Source organism: Panthera leo, chromosome A2 (assembly GCF_018350215.1).
Source record: "Panthera leo isolate Ple1 chromosome A2, P.leo_Ple1_pat1.1, whole genome shotgun sequence".
NCBI classification, from domain to species: domain Eukaryota; kingdom Metazoa; phylum Chordata; class Mammalia; order Carnivora; family Felidae; genus Panthera; species Panthera leo.
The window spans coordinates 165,706,790-165,712,362 of NC_056680.1; the positions used below are offsets into that span (position 1 = coordinate 165,706,790).

At 53.1% G+C, this 5,573-nt stretch overlaps 1 long non-coding RNA gene across 1 annotated transcript; it reads right to left on the minus strand.

The window, feature by feature from the left end:
* Window positions 1-2,337: 2,337 nt before the first annotated feature.
* On the minus strand, window positions 2,338-3,074 carry LOC122213051. Its single transcript, XR_006199419.1, has 2 exons — window positions 2,900-3,074; window positions 2,338-2,432 (listed from the first exon to the last, which is right to left on the minus strand). It is a non-coding gene; the product is annotated as an uncharacterized LOC122213051 (long non-coding RNA).
* Between the last annotated feature and the right edge of the window lie 2,499 nt (window positions 3,075-5,573).

The following is a 5,573-nucleotide window of genomic DNA, read 5'->3' on the forward strand; positions in this document are numbered from 1 at the left end:
CTTTTTTATCAAAGGCGAGAGTTATTTTACTTTATTTTTTAGTTTTACTAAAAGCGTGCATATTTAAGGTGTACAGCAGGATGATTGGACATACACAGTGAAACGAGCACTTCGGTCGAGCTAATTAACGCAGCCGTCGTCTCACACAGTTCCCTTCCGGGTGTGGGGCGGGGGCACCTGACTGCGCTCTCTCCGCAAATTCCCAGTGTTCGCACGGCACTGCTGACGGCCTTGGACCTCTAAGACTCCCTCGCCCTACGGAACGTCCCCCCCATGTCCCCCACTCCCCTCGGACCCCGGTAACCGCAGCCCTCGCCTCTGCATCCGTGGGTCGTACGAGGAGTTGTAGGAGTTGGACCTTTCGTGTGTTTGGTGCCACATATAAATGAGGTCACGCAGGGTCTGTGTCTCTGTGTCTGGCTTATTTCACTCAGCACGTCGTCCTCCAAGTCCATCCACGTTCTTGGGACCAGCAGGATTTCCTCCTCTTTCGTGGCTGCGCGCCACCGTCCTCCCCCGTGCACCCACCGGCGGCCGCAGGCTGTGTCCAGGCCTCGGCTGGTGTGAATAATTCCGAAGCCGCTGGTGCCGCGTGCTGGAGACCGACTTCTCGTCGGGTCAACGCCAACGCTCTCTGAGCCCAGAGCCGCCCTCCCCACCCCCCCCACCCCCCCCACCCCCCCCACCCCCCCCCCGCTGCTCTACTTTCTGATTTCTCGGTGGGGGTGTGTTCTCCGTGCACAGTTCTCTTCAAGTCCTGCTGCCCTCTGGCCTCTCGTGCCGGGCTGGCGATCTCAGCCACGCCGGTCACCTCCGAGGACTTTCCTTTTGCCGCACGTAATTGCCAATCCGGGGTGCTCTGTGATAAACCGGGGAACTCTCCTCCACAGCCTCTCACGTGAATTTTGCAACACGCAGCCCCCAAACCGCACTCAAACGTTCCCGTGTGCGTGTTCTCCATCACCCATTTAATGCTTTCTGGAGAACGGACTCTAGAGACAGGCTGCCCACAGGCACCACACCCGGGTCTCCGCTGGGCCGGGCCCCTTCGATCCTTGTGGGGAAAGACCACACGCCCGTGTTCATGGGTATGTGCAGCAGGGCTGTTTCTGCCAGATTCTTGGACGCTTCTTGAGACAGATTTGTGATGTACACGTGAGGGGACGCTCCCTCAAGCTGCTACATCCTAAACTACCCAGAGATACTGTGGCTGATTTTAAACGCTGTGAGACAGGGCTTGCTTCCTCTGATATACTCAAGAACAAGGTCAAGTATTTTGAGCTCTCTAAAAGAAAAACGAATTTCCCCGCATTCTTATGGCCACTGCCTCCGGTTGACATTGGACACATGGTCATGTGGCTCACTTTTCAGAACGCCTTCCCAGAACCATCCGAGAGCTCAGAGCACGGCCTGCAATTTGAGCCAGCTTTCAGCCTCACCACGCAAGCAGGCCAAGCAAAGATGCACTCTAAGTACGCGCTAAATGGACATCTTGGCCCAGGAATCGACAACGTCAGCAGCGGCGGCGGCATCTTTGACAATGAAGGACAAGGATACGCACGGCAATGGAGGCCGGAGAGCGGAGAGGCTGTCCTCGGGCCTCCCGGTGTGCGTGTGCCCGTTTCCTGCTTCTGAGGGTTTCCTGGCCTGCTGGCTCTTCCTCACTGATCTGTCTGCAGGACACCTTCCCCGGGGCCACACGTCTCACCGTGTCCTGGGTAATTATAACTATGTAAGGAATTCCAAGAAAATGCCAGCTCTTTAGCGACCTAGAGTATTTGACATTCTCTCCGATAAAAACCATTTGGTTGAAGGATTTAAAAGTCATGCAACACGTGGCTGAAAACAGGACCCGACTTGAAGGAATTGAAACTTGGGTGATGTAGATCTGAATAACTGAGATCTGACCGTAGAAAACAGCATTTTCTACCGAATTAGATTTTCATATTATATGGTCGTATTCTCAAATACTCTTGAAGATGCAGAAATAACAAGCAATTCACTGACCTATAAAGGAGGAGAGTAAAAACTCTGCTGAACAGGAGTCCTGGAGAAAAGAATATTCTAATTAGCAAACTACGATGTTTACCCGAGAATTAATAGGAAAAGCCTCTGTATCTTCGCCATGTCGCTGCTCAGGGAGCAAGGCTCCATAAGTGGATTTTAAGTGACTTCTCTTGTGGAAGACACTGCAGTATGACTCCAGGTCACCATTTCAAAGCTTGTGGTAACCCCCTCTGCCCACGTCGCGGGGGCAAATGTCTGCAGGCTCTTCCCCCGGGGGCTGTTGGGACATATAGGACGCAGGCCGCAGGCATCATGACTCCAGGAAAGCAGTTAACGGTATCACGTGTTTTACTTATTAGCTGTTTCATTTTCAAAGGGAACATGTCACAACGGTGATATGTTGTACGTGGACGTGGCACCTGCAGCTGGACAGAAGGAAAATGGTAACGTTGGTCTCTGCCTTCATCCTTTGCAAGAATGTCACCACGCTACTCCCCAAGATTACTATCTACGCTTTACTTAACATTCGGAAAACACGTGACCACTGTCTGTGATTAAGGTCAAGAATTATTATGGAAACAAATTATGTAACTGCTGATACCGGAAGCCGATCCAAGGATAAGTCATGGTCAAGACCATGGGCACGCAAGCTAGCCTGCCTGTGTTCAAACCCAGTCCTCCACTTTCTAGGCTATGGTTTTCGGAAGGTTCTTGAACTTCCGTAAGCCTCACTCTCCCCACTGTAAAATAAGGGTAGTAATTGCACTTGACAAATGGGTCCCTTATGATAACTTAGTGACATCTCTTAGCACAACGCTCACAGCAAAGGTTCACCGTGGTCATGAGTGGTAAGACCTTGCATCTAGGTATGGTGCCTTGGGGAGCTCCTTACCAGGCCGACACAGGGTGTGATGGACAATGCTCCTACGACACGGATTCCCACTCAGCCGAACAGGTGCATGGATTTCATCACTCTGGAGGAAGGCACGTACGGCAGGTTTCTGTGCCCATCCATGTTCCTGTTTAGTATATTTACGGGTTGACTGGATGAAGAAAGAGATGGCATGTCCTTGGCTGGAAAAAAAGTGCCTCCTCTCAGCTAGAAGGTCATGTCCCTCAGCCGAAAGCACATTTAAGGAGAGGGGCGTGGCATGCTTGCTTTGCAGTCCTTAAATGCTGATCCAACCCTGGTAATCGATGAAGAAAAGAAACTGCAGCCAGATCAGCCTCAAATTTTAAAATAAAATATGCTCCACCAAACTTCAGCTGACATACAAGTTTCGGAGAAGACGCAATAAAGTCAGTGGTGAATCAAGACTCAACCAGGTCTCGAAAACGTGAGACAGGGGCCTGTGAGCAAGCCCGCAGCTCCGCTGAGAAGGGGGCAAAAATCCTGCTCTCGGGCTTTGTAAGTCACTTGCAACCACTGGGACCAGGAAACCTGGTCTTACCACAGACAGACGAAAACCTCAGGTTTGGGGGCGAGTGACAAATGCAAGGAGCCCACATTGCGATACATATCGCATGACGGAAGGCTGCTTAAAATGCATCCAATCAGGCTCCACAGGCAAAAGTTCAGATAAAACCACGAAATAAAGCAGCACTCCTTCTCCCAGACCGGCGTTCAAAGAACAGGCTCGGATTTGCCAATTTTATTTGAAGGAAGCCAGTGAGCAACCGGGATGGGTCCGGAGAGGACAACAGAGGACCGCTCGGAGGCAGGCGTCCACCCAGCTGCCGACGGCTCATGCACCGGCACCTTCACGCCCCCCCTCCTTGACTGTGTTCACAACAACCTCATGAGATGGCATTTTTGTCTCTGTTCTACAAGCGAGTCTGTGTCACAACTTCATAACGAACCTCAAAATGCTAGTGAATGTGCCCAGTCGGTGTCCGGCCCCAACTGCAACTCTGATGTCCAAGTAACGTACGTGATGCAAAGCAACCGTAGCCAGCCAGGATGGCTGACGGATTCGGGACACTCAGCAGCGATGGAGTCACACTGCCTTTGCCCAAAATGCTGCGGTGCCTTCCATGTAGCTCCAGGAGAAAGAACCGGAGGAACCAGCAAGTAGAAAGAAAAGAACACACATCTTGGTGCAGCAGAACCGAGCGAGTATAACCGCACGGGATCCACTCGCAAGTGGCCAGTGCCCATCGTAGGAGGGGTGGGAGCAGACGGGCCCGCTGGCCAGAGCCGTCGCACAAGGGACCTCACGTTACCTGTGACGCTGACTGTCCCCTTCCTGCTCTTCTGGCTTCTCCCAAGTCCCACAGACCCAAAGGGACCGTGTGTTTTCACCTTCACGAGGCCAGCAGCCTTGGACTCGGGTTACCGCCCAGTCTTACTGCAATTAATGCGTGAGTTGGATGCTTAGAAACACGACCTTTCCATCGTGGGGACTGTTCGCACATTCAAAAAGAAAGCAGTATTTTGTACAATGTTATTGATTTTCTTAACGTTTACTTATTTCTGAAAGAGAGAGACAGAGCACCAGCGGGGGAGGGGCAGAGAGAGAGGGAGACACAGAATCTGAAAAAGGCTCCTGGCTCTGAGCTGTCGGCACAGAGCCCGACACGGGGCTGGAACCCACGAACCGCGAGATCATGACCTGAGCTGAAGTCCGACGCTGAACCGACTGAGCCACCCAGGCATCCCTTATTTTATAGATTTTTTTTTAAAGTACTAGCAATAACAGCGTTATTTTAAAAATCACGTATCTCCTTTTAGCCATGTCGTTGTGCCTCAGATTCAACGAGGGGCCGCCTCTTCTGAGGTAACAATTGTTATTTTTTATTAAAATGTACCTAGGTGTCGCTTTACGTTTTCTGCCATGATCGGCTCTTGGCAAGAACAAACCCGACTCTCCCAGGGACAGGCCACCTTCAGAGAGATCTGGCTGGCGCTCCTGCACAGGGGAAGAGCCAGGACGGGGAGGAGGGGGCGAGGGAGCGGGTGCCCTGTGTGTCTGGTAGGAGGCCTGCCGAGGGGGCGGGCCCAGCCCCACGCAACAGTTCCACCTTCTCTCCAACCTCATGTCCTCCTCCTCCTGACTCGCATCAGCTCTTTGTCGTTCTCTCAGCGAAGAAGGAACACTGCCCCCAGGAGTGGGGAGGCTTACCGCAGGGGCGAGGGAGCATGGCAAGGGTTACCGCAGGGGCGAGGGAGCGTGGGGAGGGTTATCCCAAAGGCGAGGGAGAACAGCAAGGGTTACCGCAGGGGTGAGGGGATACGGGAGGGTTAACACAGGGGCGAGGGAGCACAATGAGGGTTACCGCAGGGGCAAGGGAGCACAGCGAGGGTTATCGCAAGGGTGAGGGGGCACAGAGAGGGTTAACACAGGGGTGAGGGAGCACAGAGAGGGTTAATGCAGGGGTGAGGGAGCACAGGGAAGGTTATCCCAGAGGCGAAGGAGCATGGCAAGGGTTATGGCAGGTGCGAGGGAGTACGGCGAGGTTTAAGGTAAGGGCAAGGGGGGACGGGAGGGTTAATGCAGGGGCGAGGGAGCACGAAGAGGTTTAACGCAGGGGTGTGGGAGCATGGGGAGGGTTATCCCAGAGGCGAG